At 31.2% G+C, this 17245-nt stretch overlaps 1 protein-coding gene and 1 pseudogene across 3 annotated transcripts in view; both read left to right on the plus strand.

Moving 5' to 3' along the window:
* The window catches only part of GRID2 (glutamate ionotropic receptor delta type subunit 2), a 1244525-nt gene that overhangs the window by 991494 nt on the left and 235786 nt on the right, over positions 1–17245 (plus strand). The gene's annotated exons all lie outside the window — the stretch shown is intronic.
* On the plus strand, positions 779–897 carry LOC120588546 (uncharacterized; annotated as a pseudogene).

The raw sequence follows: 17245 nt of genomic DNA on the forward strand, positions 1-17245 counted from the left end.
TACATCATGCTGAATTTATGATTCCCATCTCTAATTTACACAACTAATGGGTAATAAAGTCCTGTGATACTTTTGTTAAATACCCTTGAATGTGGCACAGCCTTTACTTTACAATTCTAAAGCAGATAATTCAATATGTAATATAAAGTGTAAATTTACATTATATACCTTATCATATATATCAGTGTCTCTTATTTGTAAACTACATTTCTTGATGGCAATTGTTCTTTTTTGTATCAAGATATAACAAAAGACAAATGCATGACCTACTCTTTCACATAAAATGTGGACACATAAAATTGCTCTTTGATTTGTGGCTGTGACCAAAATTTATAGAATCTCTTTATATTTACAACTCTGTCTTTTAGACTATAAATTAACAATCTGTTTGGGACAGCTACACAGTTTGTTCTGTCTTCTAGAAGTTAATGTTTATATCCATTGTTTAAGCTCTACTTTAGCATGTCCTACAAGTATTCTTCAGCCTTTACTTTTTTAAAATTCTTCATTCTCTCAGAAACATTTGCTTGGATACTAAATAAGAATTATCTATCTAGTTACAAGGTGAGTAGAACAGCATGGTGTCTATCTTCATGGAGCTTTCAATGTACACAGGAAATCAACTAGTAAACATGTAGCTCCATCATAGAATCATAATTATCATGCTGAGGAAAGCATAAGTCACTATGGGCATGGAGTTTTCATATACGTTGCTATTTGACACATTGTGATTAAGTAGTATACCTACCAACTCATAACCGATTAAGAAAAGAACACGGTCTAAGGCCGTGCTACCTTGAACAAGCCCGATCCCTTCTGATCTCGGAAGCTAAGCAGGGTCGGGCCTGGTTAGTACTTGGATAGGAGACCACCTAGGAAGACCAGATGCTGTAGGTGTAAAAAATAAAAATAAGGCATTGTAAGCTGACAAGGTCCTTGCAATCTGTGAGGTCACCAAGTGTTGGCTTTTGGAAGGAAGGAAGGAAGGGAGGAAGGGGAGGGAAGGGAAGGGAAGGGAAGGGAAGGGAAGGAAACACAGACTAGGAACCAATTTTTTACCTAGTGACAATGAAAGAAATTAGTTGTCCAATTAACTTTCTTGATCTTTGCTTTGTGATTTATTGTCAGATTCTTAAATTTTCTTTTAGCTGTAAGATTGTATGATTGTATAAGTATCTAACTGAACAGCTTTTTTATATCTATCTGTGTTTTCTCGAGAGACAGCTCAGTTTTAAATCCTATAATCTAACACTTATTCACTGTGTGAAAGTGGATAAGTTTCTTAACCTCTAGGTACCTCAATTCTCCAAATAATAATTATGTACTTCATCAGGTGTTTGAAAAATTAAGAATTCAGGATATAAAACACTTAAAATTGTGTGCATGACACAAAATAGGCACATAATATTATAACTATTATTTCTTCACCATTTTTGCAGGTCACAGCAAGAAATGGAATCAGCCACATTGTTTAATGTTTTATATAATCATTACCTCACAGAAAGTAAGCATTATGTTAACAAAGTATACTGTATTTAGGCCTAAGAAAATTATTAGGAAAACTAATGAAACAGCTAATGAAAATACTTATAGTAAAAACCATATGCTAAAAAATTCATTATAACTTTGTCATTAAACTAGATATGAAAAACTATAAGAAAAATTTTCCCTATATAAGTACATCATTACCACAACTATTTGTAATAAACTATAACACAACATGGGCAAAGATGCAACAAATTAATGAACCCAAATTGAATAGAAATATAAGTTTTGACCCAGGATGCTTGTAATTTGTAGCTCTGTTTGTCTTGTTTGGAAAAATGTCTCTTCAGATTCTCTGCCCATTTTTAATAGATTTTTTTACTATTGAGTTGCATGAGTTCTTAATAGATTTTAGATATCAACCCTTTATCAGATAAACCCTTTATTAGATATATGATTTGTAAATATTTTCTCCCATTTAGTAGGTTGCTTTTTCATTGTGTCAATGGTTTCCTTTGCTTGCAGAAGGTTTTTTTAGTTTGATGTAATCCCACTTGTTTAATTTTGTTTTTGTTGCCTTTGCTTTAGGTGTCAAATCCAAAAAATAATCGCCAAGACAAATGTCAAGGCACTTACCACCTATTTTTTCTTCTAGGAGTTTTATAGTTTCAGGTCTTACATTCAAGTCTTTAATCCATAGGAGTTAATTTTTTTGTATGGTATAAGGTAGTTTCATTCTTTTGCAATGTTAATAATTATTTGATATTTTAGTATATTAATAAAACTAAAAGCTATCTTTTCTATTATATATAAATATAATCTATGTTAAATACTATACTAAATTTTTTATTTCATTGATAAAATGCCTTTAGACAAGAGAATTGTGAAATTATGATTTCATTGTTAAAATATATGTAATACTTATATTGTAAATACCTTTGAAATGTAATGCATAGGAAAGTTATAAATAATATAGGTTAGTGTTTTCATTATTTAATATTATTGCAGTACTGGAATGTATAATACCAGATATAGGGTTAATTTTAAAATGAAAATAATTTTCCAATAATTAGTAATATTTATGACTTTGAACTGAAAAAGTCAAAGCACATGATAGTATTCTGAGTTAAATTTGAAGACTATGCCAGTCCAATCTTCAAAAGGTTGATTCTAAATTAAAACCATCTTAGGTATTATTTGATTAATATTTATTAATAATTTAAAAATAAATTGAATTATATTATTAAAATTTTGAAAAGGAATAAAAGGCATTTGGATGTTTTTCAAAAAATTATTTTAATAGAGTTTTGCTGAGAAAAATTACCAAGTTCCCAAAGCAGCAATCATTTGTTGCCTGGAATGGAATTTTTCAAAACATCTATATTTTAAACAGAGGTGGTCCTAGATGTTTTGCTTTTAAATTTTAGAATAGTATCACATCTCCCCATAATTATCTGCAAAGTCATGAAGAATTGTCAATGGCATTCTATTCTAACTTAGATCCTTTTTAATATCATGATGACTCTCCTTTCTAAAATAAAAGTCATTTTGCTATATCAGCAGAGACTGTCTGAAAGCACCATATTTCTGTACTATTTTTATATTATTCAAAGAGCTAAGATTACTTGGTCTTTAGTCCTCTGCCTTACATCACCACCTAAGGAGTGCTATAATCCTCTGGAAATGCATTGCCTGGAGTGTGATACTGCTTAATAAATCACTCCATCTTATTTATCTTTCTCTTGACATATATCTAGCAGCAGGAGCCATTATCCTGTGACAATGTTAAGTTCTATTGACATTTTCTCTTAATTAACTACACCACTGGCTACAAATTTTACATTGGGAATAAACTTCCTTTATTTAATGCTATCATGAACACAGGAGAATGTTAAGTTTGTCAGCATTTATTGTCATAATAGATATTGAAATAAGTGAAACATCATTGCTACTTTTCCAGAAAACCAGTTTACTTTGCTGAGAAAACAGCAAACAAAATTTGCATTTAGAATCATATTGCATTATTTTTTTCATTAGACAAATGACCAATTAGGCAAATGCATTTTTTTCATTAGAGGCCTAAGGAATATATGAGAGCTCTATTGTATATGTCTAAATTCTTTTGTGATGCATATCCCTTTAGCCAATTGAATGATTTTTATGTACCCTTTTATAAATTGAGAGAAACATTTCAGATTATACATGTTTTATGTACCTTAAAACTATTCCATGTCCAAATTAAAAATCATTCATTTATTCAACATTTATTGAATGCCTACAATGTCACAGACACTGTTCAAACTCCTGGAGATACCTTCATGAGAAAAACAAATAAATATTCAGGCCCTCATGGAATTTATATTCTAGTGAAGAGAAACAGATAACAAACAATAGGCATGATAAATAAATAAATTACATTGTATATCAGAACTCAAATAATCATAGAAAACGTAGCTCAAAGTGAGCTACGTTTTTTGAAGTATATGTGGAAGAGTTGCAATTTTCAATGGGCTCATTGAAATAAGCCTCTTTGAGAATTTGATGTTAGAGCAAAAACCTAGGCTAAGAAGGAGTATGCTGTATAGATATCTGGGGGAAGGGTGGACACGTATAGGGAACCACATAAGCAAAGGGCCTTCTCAAAGAGGACGGTCAGAACAATAGCTTAGTAGCAGGTAAGGTTTGGAGGTCCATGCATTCAGATGAGGGTGGCATTGTAGGCTTTGGCTTCCATATCAAAGTAATGAAGAATCACTGGAGTGTTTGAAGCAGAGGAGTGGCAGAACAAAAATTTAGACAACTATAAATTGTTATAAAGGGCATTAACTGACAAACTATTTTGTGTCTGTTCTGTTTTCAAATTCTCCAGCATAATTGAGGATTTAATAATTGCTTCCAAAAAAACTGGAGGTTATATATTTATTTTATAGGTGTATGAATGTTTATCTATTTAGGTAGATATATGTTGCATACAAAATATCTCCATCTATTGAACCTTAAAATACATTAACTCCAAGATCCAGCCACACTCTTTTGTACTCAGCTGATCAAGCAAATACGATTATCCATTTCAGACAGCATATCAACAGTAAATCAAGAGGTATATATTATTCCCAGCTTTATTTGTGGTGACAGCTTCTGAAGAAAACCATTCTCTTCTAAATAATCTTCCCCAGTGCTTTTGGAAAAGTGAGAGCAGAGAGAAAAGCAAAATAATGGCCTGCTCAGTTTATTTCTTCCTTCTCAATCAACCTCCTGTTATTTTTCTAGGAACAATAAATAGTATTTTACTAAAATTATTTTAGTTCTTTAATATAATATATATAATTTTAATATACTATATATAGTTTTTTTTATATCAAGCCAAACTACTAATAACATCTTTCTTTCAGAGTAGGAATAAGTCTCCTTGTTCCTAAATCATCAGTTATAAGCTTCTCTACAGAAAATTCTTCCTGTAAAGGAATTGAATTAAAGATTTTTCTTATTGCATTTATTTACTTGAAATTTACATGTAGTTCCCCTTTATCTAAAAAGATCTTAAAATCTGCTAACATTCATAATAACACTGGATTATTTTGCTTTTCTTACAGAAAAATAAATCAGTAACATTTTATTCCCAATTTTTCTTGTCAAGGTCAATTCTTTGATTAAAGTTTCTTGATTTTTAAATCCACAGTCATTTGGTCACAAAAGGCCATCTGGAGTATAAGATTAAATATACACTAGCTTTAGCCACAGTAGGAATCTATAAACTCAGCGTTTTCCCCCAGAAAACCTTCCTTTGAAAATGATGTACTGTTTATCCACTGAGGCTATACTTAATCTCTAAGCCATAGGAGAAACAAGGTCAAATCTTGGAAATAGTACAACTTGTCCCCCTATAGTTGTTACAAATAGTTGTATAGACTAGTGACACTTCTGAAAAACTAAATATTTTGAAGTGAGCCTTTAATATTCAATCTTCTAATACAGGAAATGGTTCAGGTTAAAGAGTAAAAATTAAAATGTTCACCCTGATGTTTATTGATTTTTCATTTTTTCTTCTGAGCTAGTATTGACCCAGTTGACATTCTGTAAATGCTGGCTTGAATTAGGTTAAGCAAGTTGAAAATTATATTTGATGACCTGAATAATTCATTAAAAAGATAGCATTAAAACTTGCTTTAGTACCACAAACACATCTTTTATATTAATGTAAGATAATGAAGCTGGCCACATGCAATGTCCAAGATGGACACTTTGAGTTGGAATGAGTAATTTTTGTGCTATTAAATGACATGGAATAAATATCTAACTGATGAACCAAAAGAGAATATGTTGGCTGAGAAAAAGTCATTCCTGGCACTAAAAGGCAATTTAACATGCATTTACACCCAGGCAAGCTTAGAAAATGAACAGTAATTGCAAAAGTCAAACTTGTAAGCTGGCTATGCTTACTTGTTTCAATCCAAGACTTTACTGCAATGCAATTTAAACCTAGAATCTGTGACTATCGGAGACTATCATTGAATTTAGGTAGCTTATCAACTAAAAATTGTAAATAATGACATAAGCACATTTCTAAGGTGTAGATAATTCCATATACCAAACAAATACCATTATGAATATATGTATATATATATATGTGTATATATATGTATATATGTATATGTGTATATATATATATACATACACACACATACACACACATACATATATATTACATATTTAAGAGTGTACCTCCTTGTGTGTCATTATCATTTAATATACTTCATAACACTGATTGATAAAGTTGAAAAAAATATTTTATATAATGCACAGGTGGCAGAAAGTAACCAAAGGTAAATGGTTTTCAAAAACAAAAATCTACAAGCTACAGTGTTTTTTTGTTTTTTGCTTTTGCTTTTAAGTAGTAGCTAAACAGTCCTATAAAATAAACATATTAATTTAAAATTAGAGTTTTATATGTTTTTCCTTTATGATGCTGTTAAATGCAGCTTAATTTTTTAAATGATATTAAAACAAACCAGCAACACAATGTTTATTAAATATACATTTTTTGTGCCTAATTTATTTTACAAGTCTTTTGGCAATATAATTAAAAATATTTGAAATCAGAAAATTCAAAGAAAGTGAAAATGAGAAAAATTGAATAGAATAAAGATTAATCCTACTTTAAAAAATATAGATGTAATTTTTAAATTGCGACACCTGGCATAATGAAATAAAATGAAACAAATTTCTTAGAAAAAAAAAACTTTAAATGTTATTTTTCCTCCTTTTGTTTCTGTGCAGATATTTTTATAATCTCTCTGAAGGGCACTGAGATTGTGCTGATTCTTATAGATAGGTATATAAAAAAATAATGCTATTAACTTCAATTTTTAAACTCTCTTTTCATAAGAAAGACTTTGCCAATAGTGCTATTTTCCATAACCCACTAGTTTGTTTTCCTCATTTTTAATTCATTGTTGACTAAGTACAGAAAACAAAGTGATGCTAGGAATTCTACAGCAGGTCTGAGAGATTTGATGCCTCAGATGGAGTTTTCAAGGATGTTTCCAGGCAGGCATATCTTTAAGTGCTTTGATCTAATAACTTTGATCTTCAATTTGGCATGTTATTGCTTATCAAGATGTTTTAGCTGGAAAACTTCCTCTTAACACAGAAAATGTGGAAAATTTAACCTTGAAACAATTCTCAGAGTTATATATTTTTTAAGTTTAAGTAATACTTTATATGCATCATTTTATACATTGTCATTTATTCTCCCAAATTTAATATTTTAATCATGCTGATTAAAGTTTTATCAGCAAATGATCTGGTAGAGTATAACTGTTAATGTCAATGAAAGAGTTGTGTTAGATTAGACTTTCTACTTATAAATTTAACAACATCATTTCATCCAAAGAACTAAAGGATCTATTTAGAGGCAGTAGGAAGAAGGTCTTGGAGATTATAATGGACTGTTGAAGTAGACTAGCTAAAGTGGTGCTAGCTTGAAGAACATAAACCACCACCACCACAACAAATGTGGAAGAAAGAATAGAAAAGAGGGAATGAAATTGAAATATATGTGGCAAGACCTAGCACCTTAGTGGCTGTCAATATACAGAAATGTTTTAATATAGAGATATATAATAATGGTTTCATCTTGTATATAATGTTTTTTTAAATAAAATTAAAAATATATCCTGTACACTGATTTATTCCTTTAGGTATTCTTTTGTAGCTTTATTTACTGTCTATATAAGAATCTACATTAAATATATGTGTATGTATTATAATTTGTTTTGCCAAATTCCCTATTATTTCATGTTTATAAAATTGTAAAAAATCATCCTAGTAGTTCAATATTTGTGTACATCCTTGGTCATTTTCTTAAGAAATTATGCTAGATATTCAGCTTCCAAGTTACATTATATAGATAGACATAACGTAGATATGTAGATATATAAGCTATAGACATACTTCTAAGACTTTGATACTTTCAGCCAATCATTATACTATACTACATACTCATACATTTTATATAATAGTATATAGATTATAATAGAATTTTAAAGGATTTATTTATGAAAACAATAGTAACATAAAGTAAAATTAAGCTTTACATTACTGTATTTCGCCAGATATTTAGAAGATACTTAAACATTCAGACAGAGAAAATTGCTTGAACATGAAGTATGACTACACTACAACACTTAAAAAACACTGACTAAATCATTTGGACAAAAAGTTTAGAATCTGTCATTGCTAACTTAAATGTTAAGAACATAGACAAAAAGTAAATAAAATTAGCTCATATATTTAAATGTGCATTGCTGGTGTTTTTAAAAGTATAAAATTATTCCATGTAATGCAGTAAGGCACTGCAATAATTTAAAATACAGTAACAAAATCTTTATACACCAAACTATAAAAGAGGGCTGTGTTGTTCAAAATGGTAATTTGGTGTGGGGAGAGGAAATTATCCAACTTAATAGAGAGAAAAAAGTAGCTGATCAAAATTTACCCAAAGTAGCTCATCTGATCACTACTACTTTTTATTTCATTTGAAAAAAATATATATCTTCAAGTTATTACTTCCAGAGCCATCAAAGGTTATTAGGTAGAGGAGGACTCTAAAAAGTGTCCTATTAAACCATAAAGATGACGATCATCCAGTGATTAGTTTGAATTTCATTTTTTATATGCAAATGTAAATATTTTATAAAGATTCTGTCTTGGAAACAACTGAAGTTCCGTTAGATAGATGACTGGATAAAGAAGATGTGGTACATGTATACAACAGAATATTACTCAGCCACAAGAAAAGATGAAATGTAGCCATTTGTGACAACATGGATGGATCTTGAGATAATCATACTAAGCGAAATAAGTCAGATAGAAAAATTCAAGAACTATATAATTTCACTCATATGTGGGATATAAAACTGAAAGCAACAAATGAACAAGACAAACAAAAACTCATAGACACAGATAATAGTTTAGTGGTTACCACAGATAATAGTTTAGTGGGGGTGGGGAGATGGATAAGGGTAAAGGGAATCAAATATATGGTGATGGAAAGAAATTTAACTTTGGGTGGTGAATGCACAATGCAATATACAGATGATGTATTATTGAATCGTACACTTAAAACCTAAATAACTTTATTAACCGTCACCCCAATAAATTTAATTTTTTAAAACTCTGTTGAAAAGTTCATTTCATTGTAGAGTTAAGTTTGTACCATGAGCAACATGAGAAAAGAAATAAAAAGGGAAATTGCAGAAGATAGCACAGAACTTAAATCAAATGACTACAGTAATAATTAATAACAATTCCCCTGATAATATCATCATATAAAAACTTCCAGCATGTCTGTTTTTGGATAACTATCTGAATTCTCAAACAATTGCAGAGGTCTCTTGTGTATTGTGATATATGCATAGAAGAAATTTCTAAGTTTGTGAAACTTGGAGGAATAACAAATACATATTTTTTCTATTTTCAATAAACCTATGTAGAGAACCCAGGTGAATGAATATCCCTAGGGAAAATGGGAATTAAAAAAGTAACTCACCATTTTGTTTTTGCATGTAAAACTTATATGTTGAAAGTTTTATTCACCTGCATATAGCTCATCGTGTCTAAGATTTGTTACAAAGTTTTTTATCAAATTAATTTAAAAAGAAAACATAATAGCTAATTACAATTCCAATATTTGGAGCTTATAATTGTTTAATGATTCAATAAAAAGTTTATAGCTCACTATTAAAATAGAGAATGACAAATGCATTTTTTGAGTTATCCCAAGAATGAAGTTAAGATATATAGAATTCCTGAGCAAGTCTGAGGAAAGAGATCTTCACCTACTTATTTTCTCTATTATTTATTCATTATTAGAATCTCGTGTCTTTGCCATATCACCTTTCTATTTCCTTGATATGTCACATCTTTCAAGATTGTCTATTAGTTATATTGGTTTTGTTTTAATGTGATTGTTTCCCAGTTTCATTGGTCTTAGTAAATTATAAATTATTTCCAAGACAAAATAATGGGAATTTTTTCTGTTTTATTGATATTTATTTTTTATTTTATTTTATTAATTTATTGGGGTGACATTGGTTAATAAAATTATATAGGTTTCAAGTGTACAATTCATTTGTATATTGCATTGTGCGTTCACCACCCAAAGTCAAATCTCCTTCCATCACCACATATTTGACCCCCTTTACCCTTATTTACTTACCCCGCCTTCCCTCTGGTAACCACTAAACTATTGTCCATGTTCATGAATCTCTGTTAGTCTTGTTTGTTTGTTGAAATCATATAGTTCTCAACTTTTTCTGACTTATTTTATTTAGCATGATTTTCTCAAGATCCATCTATGGTGTTGCAAATTTCATCTTTTCTGATAGCTGAGTAATATCCCATTGTATATATATATATATATATACGACATCTTCATTATCCAATTATCTATCGAAGGACATTTCAGTTGTTTCCATGTCTTTGTCACTGAATAATGCTGCAATGAATATCGGGGTCCATAAATCTTTACACATAAATGTTTCCAAATTTGGGGAGCAGATACCCAGAAGAGGGATTGCTAGGTCATATGGTAATTCTATTTGTAATTTTTTGAGGAACCTCCATACTGTTTTCCATAGTGGCTGTCTCAATTTACACTCCCACCAGGAGTGTATGAGGGTTTCTTTTCCCCCACAATCTTGCCAACACTAGTTATTACTTGTCCTGTTGATGACAGCCATTCTAACAGGTGTGAGGTGGTATCTCATTGTGGTTTAACTCTTAATCTGTTTTATTTTGTTTGCTTGACTCTGTCCTAAATTTTTGGCCTGTCAGCCCACAGTAAATTCATCCATTTTTATCATTGAGGAGAACAGAAGGAGAAAATGAAGTGACAATATAAATTAGAATCCTTGATAGAAGAAATGTACTTGGAAGAAACACCAGAGTCTTCCTAGATTCTCTGATACCTGTCACTCTCTGCCTGGTCTTTTCCCTTGCCTATGAGAGACTATGAGCATAAACCAACTCTCCCTGTTCTTCTGTGGTCTGGATGTTAGCTGAGGAAACCAAATCTTGCTTTACTAATTATTTCATAAAGCTATTGTGACTATTAATAAAATGCTTACATAACACTTACACAATGTCTGGTGCGTTAGTAAATACTCAACAAATAGAAGCGTTTATTCTTTACTTTGTTTCCTGACATTCACTTTATAATCTCTTACTTCCTAATTTTGGCTTGAATTTAATAGGTTTTTTGTTTTGTTTTGCAACTTCACCCTGATTCCTTTCTTCTCTGACCCCACTTCCTAACTTTGTTACATCCATGGTTTTTATTTACCACTTCAACCCAGCAATATGAACCTGTTTCGTGATTTTTCCATTGCTCACCAATTTAACCTAAGTCCCAAGTCACTTAATGACTAAAGAGGCTCTAGATTGAAAATACCTTTAGAACTTCCAGAGAGAATCTAGAAACCACACCCAAACAGCACATTAAAATAGAAAGAGGAGGAGGAGGAGATATTCTTTAAGTAAAATAATTAATCTTCATATGGAATTCTGTAATTCATTCAGCTTAACATATTGTCATGCACAAATACACAAAGAAACCCATGGTATGTGGTTCATATACATTTGCTTAATTAATCAGCAGCGTTGTGGCAATCACTATGATATCAATTATTTTATGTTCTTCAATTACAGATCTATCTGCATTACTTACTGAAATCTATATGAATATTTACCACTTAGGGCCCATGTACTGATTACAATGTTTGTATTTTATCCCAGTAAATTTTCTGTAACATTAGCACACCAAAATCTCATTTCTTTAACCATTTTCCAACTGATTATTCAAAAGAATATAACTGAAAAGAAGCCAAAGGGGAATCCATTTATCTCTTCTGCTCTTTAAGATGTCCTCCTAAGCACTTAACCATAAGAGCTCTGGAAAACAGGAAAAAAGGAAGGAAGTTCAAAATTGAGAAGGCTGAAATTGTGTTTGAAAGAGTAAATTCACAGTGTTAAATGATCCCTTTCTTCTCTATCAAATTGTAAATCTTAATGTATGCTCAATAAAAAAGTTATAGTTTAAAACTAATCTCTAGTCATGGATAACAGGGTGCTGGCTTTGAATGCCATTTTTGAGCTTTTAAAATTTATTTTAGCCTTACTCCTGACTCTGTTATCATGATTACAACTGATTGAATGTGGATTAGCATTTTCTGACCTTGTGGAAATAATAATGCACTTATGCATAAGGCCTAGTTAAGGAACCGGTCTCAGAAATTCCAGAGGTAATTAAAAACTTCACTTTGTGATCCATTTCATTTTTGATTCCTGTTGATAACTGTTGTTTATCCTTTGAACTTTCATGCCCCTGGGACTGGTAAAATGGGTACAATTCTTCTTAGAATCACTGATTGATTGAACTTATGAAAAATGGGGTCGATAATGGCACTAGAATTTATATAGTGATTTTATATAGTACCTTAGGCCTTGCTATAATTATTTTAAAACATTAAAAGCTAATACATCACTACAGAGTGGCAGGCCTGACTCAACTCCAGTCTCGCTTCACGCTGTTTGATAAACGAGTAGTCACCCAGACAACATTTCCACTTTGAGTGCCTTCCCCAGCCCTCATTTCTTTACCAGGTCTGTAGTGAAATCAGTAGGTAACAAGAAAAATAGTACAAAAAGAAAAAAGCATAATTTTTTCAGGCCTCCAGAAAATAGCATTTGGATACATTTAAAGAATCACAAGAATCACAATATTTTCCTCGTTCAAGCTATGCACTATTTTTCTTTTTTGGTGAACAGATAGGCAATTGATATATATTAATATATTAAAAATAGAAACAAAGCACCCAAAGTATCAATCAAACCAAAGGTCCATGAAACCAGATATGGTAAAAATGAGGAAAACAAAGAGTGACATAAAAATTGACTTTAAAAATTGCAGGGCATCACTGAACCAAAATACCTAAAAACTTGCTGAAGATTTTGAGGGCTTTATTTGGATATCTTTCCCTCTTTTGAAACTGAATTACTAAAATCTCAATTTTAATGTTATAATATCAGGTAAAAAAATTCTGCATAATATACATTTAAATCTTTTACAAAAACTTGGACTTACACTGTTGGGTCTTACAAAGCAGCACATCTATTAACATATCTAAAGGTAAACCAGGAGAAAAAGAATGAAGTCATTTGGTTTCTCTTTTTATATTTTTTTAAAACAAGAACTCTAAAATAGCACAATAGAATAGTTATAATAAGTGCATGAATACGGAGGCTGAAGATATTTTTAGCGGCACTTAAGTAAATGTGTGTGCTTTTGGCAAAATCATAACTGTGGAATTCATGCAAGTGTTGGGAAATATGACTCCTCTGAGAGTTTGAGATATATATATTTCTCCACAATTGTTGAAATTTAGTTCTGATATTGTTCTGAAGATGCAAAGTCTTATTTTTATCTTTAAAATTTACAAGGGCCCCATCAATAGGTATAGGGAAAGGAAACAGAAAAAGAGGTAAGCAGATATGTTTTTTGTTGCAAATAAAAATGATAGGAAATTCAGAGATGTGTGGCACACTGATCCATTATGTTGTGGGCTAAAGCTGATTTCATTAACCATTAATGCCATAAAATGCTGATCTATGACTTAGTGGAAATCTCAGCAAACAGCCACATACACTACCATGCTTTCCAATTAAATGGATTAATTTCAAACATTTAGAAGTATATAAATATATATATACATATATATAAAAGCAGATATATAAAGAAAAGTCTTAAAAAGTAGAAAAGAGTTTCTAATTTCAATATCATTTCAGAATCTTTAAAAGAGTACATTTACCAATTCAAGATAACTAGTCCCATAAAAAAGTACTTCGTTAATAAGTGTAATAAAAGATTTGTCTGCCACAATAAAGTTCATGTATATCAAGATACTTCTAATAGGTTTAGTGCAATTTATTCATGCTATGATCATGTTTCCAGTAGAACTGAATACAAAGCAATTAGTGCAGGAGGAAAAAAAATTTAGTCTTGATTAAATGATACCTAAGGAAAGGACTTACTGAAAGTGTGTCTAAATACCACCACTGCCACTGTCCTTGGAGATATAAAAATATAAACCAGTTTGTGGTAGGGAATCATGATAGACACTATATGTGTTTCTCATCTAATAGGTTGCACCTAAGGGAGTTACTATTTCAATGCAGCTTAACCTCAAATTCTTGACTATTATTTGAGGTACACCTTGTGTAGAACTATAATGTAGTCCACCTAACAAACAGAACCTGAAATCTCCTTTTTAATTTAATTACTAAAATCTCAACTGTTTTAATTTTGTTGTATCAGATGGAAAAATTGACTTTCAATTGGCTGTTTTTGTTCCATAGCTCATTAGAAAGAGGGGAAATTTCATATGGGCTAGAGTAATGAAAACGCTGTGAAAGTAAGAAGCTGCTAAGCATTACTTTTTGTATGTAACATAATTCAATTTAGTTCTAATATGAGTTACAGCAACTCACGCTTTGAAATTAAGTTAAAATCAGCATATAAGGTTTATATGGTAACTAGCAGCCATTTAATTTGATTATAATTAATTTTTAATTTAACATTTTTTAAATCTGTGCATCAGAAATATTCTACAGTACTGAGTTCAGTAAACTAAACTACTTGTGTTAAACCTGAAGTATCAGGAATTATAAATATTATCTCCTTCTGTGGAAAATCCTGATGTTGAAATTTTTTATTTGATCAGAACATTCTTATTTCAGGTAAGTATGTAAACATGGCATTTGTATATCTAAAAGAACTTTATTAAATAAGAAAAAGTGAAATATGTTAAAATTTATTATTCAACGGATATAGAACTCTTCAAAACAGAACTTAAATGTTAAAAAGAGCTTAAAAGAAGGTGATGCTATTTATAAGCAGTTTTACATATATTACAATTATTATGCAAGTATAAATATTAAGGTAGGAAAGTCTTTCTGTGTACTTTTAGCCTACTTTTGCTTATCTACAAATAGACTTACCAGCCAGTCCAGCACTATATTTTGTCATTCAATTGAAATGTCAACACTTTGAAAAGACATATTAATAATATAGTGACATTACCTATCACTATTCATTCAATAAATAATGTTATAAAATGTATTTGAAAATTCTTAACACTTGTATAAGACATAAAAAATCATTTCTTTCACCAAGTAATTTCTCTTCTTGGATTCTATCAAAAAAGATGTTTATAGCAATGTAATATATGGTAGTGTAAACTCTCTAAATTTTTAAAACTAGTAAGAATGATTAGGCTATAGTACCTCTGACTGAGGAATATTATTCGGTCAGTGAAAATGTAAGAAATAAGATACAAAATGAGAAGCATGGCATGACTATTAGTATTAAAAATTACTTAAGAAAAAAATTCAAAAAGAACATATCAAAAAATACTAACCTAACCTCTTCTTCAATGTTGGCTTTCTAGCTCAGTAAACTAGATGAGTTCTAGAAACCGGATAAGAAGTTCCAAATTTCCCACTCAGCAATTGAGGCTAGATTTCTGCCCTTAGCTCTAGAATTTTTGTGTTTATATCAAGAAACATCTTAGTAGACTACCTATCTATTTCATATTTAGGAACCCTGCAGTAAGCTATTGCTATCCATCTCTGAAGGTCAGTAGCCTCCAATTACCATTCATAAACAGCCATAACTTAGCGCGGTAATTTCACCTTGTCTCTGATAAACACCTCATTTAGCCTCTATCAACCTGGGATACTACAGTCATTTTGATATCAAGACATCCAATTGTATTGTGGTATTCCCAATGTCACATCAGGCCTACAGAGTTTTCTCTTCAGAGATGCTTGTTCTCCACCCCATCTCATACATGTCTTAATATATCTTTGTGTAGAGAGTGTCCCTCTCATGTTTAGTCAAGGTGGTGAATAGGTTGTTCAGAGCAGATCCGTTCCAATATTCCCAACTCTCTGAATCTCTACAGTATTTGCATATAGGTTACCTCCACAATTGATTTATTATTGGTTCATCCTTCAATTAGCCATTCTAACAAATTACTACCATCACCCTCAAGTAGCAAATCAACACAATAAATATCAAGTCCCAGATCATTACCACCCATGACAATATATTTGCCCTAATCAATAAAATCAATATTGTATCCTATTTGGTATAAAGCTTTTATTAGTGGGCTTTATACTTCTCTGACTTAGTTTGGAATCTAGCTTGCAATCTGGAGCCAATGAGGGCCGGCGTGGTGAGTCCAAGAGAGAACTGCAATTCCCCCAGTTGAGTCACTGAGGAACTTTTATGCAGAAGAAGGCCGATTCCCTCAGACGTGTTGAGAGGTTGCTTCCAAATCCAGGAGGTTCAGAGGGATTTAGAGGCTCAGATTTTCATCAGTGCCCTTGCCTTACTATATGTCAGGCATTTGATTGGTGATTGAATTGTGTTACCCTTACAGTCAAGCCTTGGCCTCTTCCTCAGTCTGTATCTGCCCTGAAACTATACGATTTAAGAGACTCCTTCAAAGACTCCATCAAGACTTTAAAATTTTACCTTATTTCTGAGTCGAGTATTCACTGCCTTCAATTTCTCCTTTTTAAATTATGTAAAACATTCACCTGTCCCAAATTTAAAACTAACAAATTACAGTCACAGAACTCTTCTATCCTTATCCCTTTCACTCTATTCCCCCACCCCCTTTCTTCATATGTATTTATTTATGTATTTATTGGTTTATTTTCCTATTGTTTCATTTTGAAAATATAAACACATTTACTCCTCCTCTTTTACCCTAAAGTGCACTGTAAACTGTTTTGTACCTTGCTTTTCTCTAGAAGTTTCTTGAGATTGCTTAATTTTCTAAATAAGATAGACTTCATGATCAACTTCTGAGAGTGAGGATGGGGCAGGGTGGAGTTTGGGGTATTAGAAGACAGAGAAACACTGAAACAAGTGCCTCTGAGAGTGAGGAAAAGAATTTCTAAGGAGATGTAATATGACTGGGAAGCTACATTAAAGGCTCGTTTGAAGTTTGTGGCCATGAATTTAAAATGACCTGCACATTTTTTATGTTATTTCACAGTTACATTCAGCTGCACAATTTATGCACAGAATACAGAAAGAGTTGGATTTGACTCAGTTTGGGGCTGTGCCAAGAGGATTTCAAGAGAGTTCAGGATAAATGCAATGAATTGATTTTAACAAATCACTGAATTT

Source organism: Pteropus medius, unplaced genomic scaffold, assembly GCF_902729225.1.
Source record: "Pteropus medius unplaced genomic scaffold, Ma_sr-lr_union100, whole genome shotgun sequence".
In the NCBI taxonomy this organism is placed as follows: Eukaryota; Metazoa; Chordata; class Mammalia; order Chiroptera; family Pteropodidae; genus Pteropus; species Pteropus medius.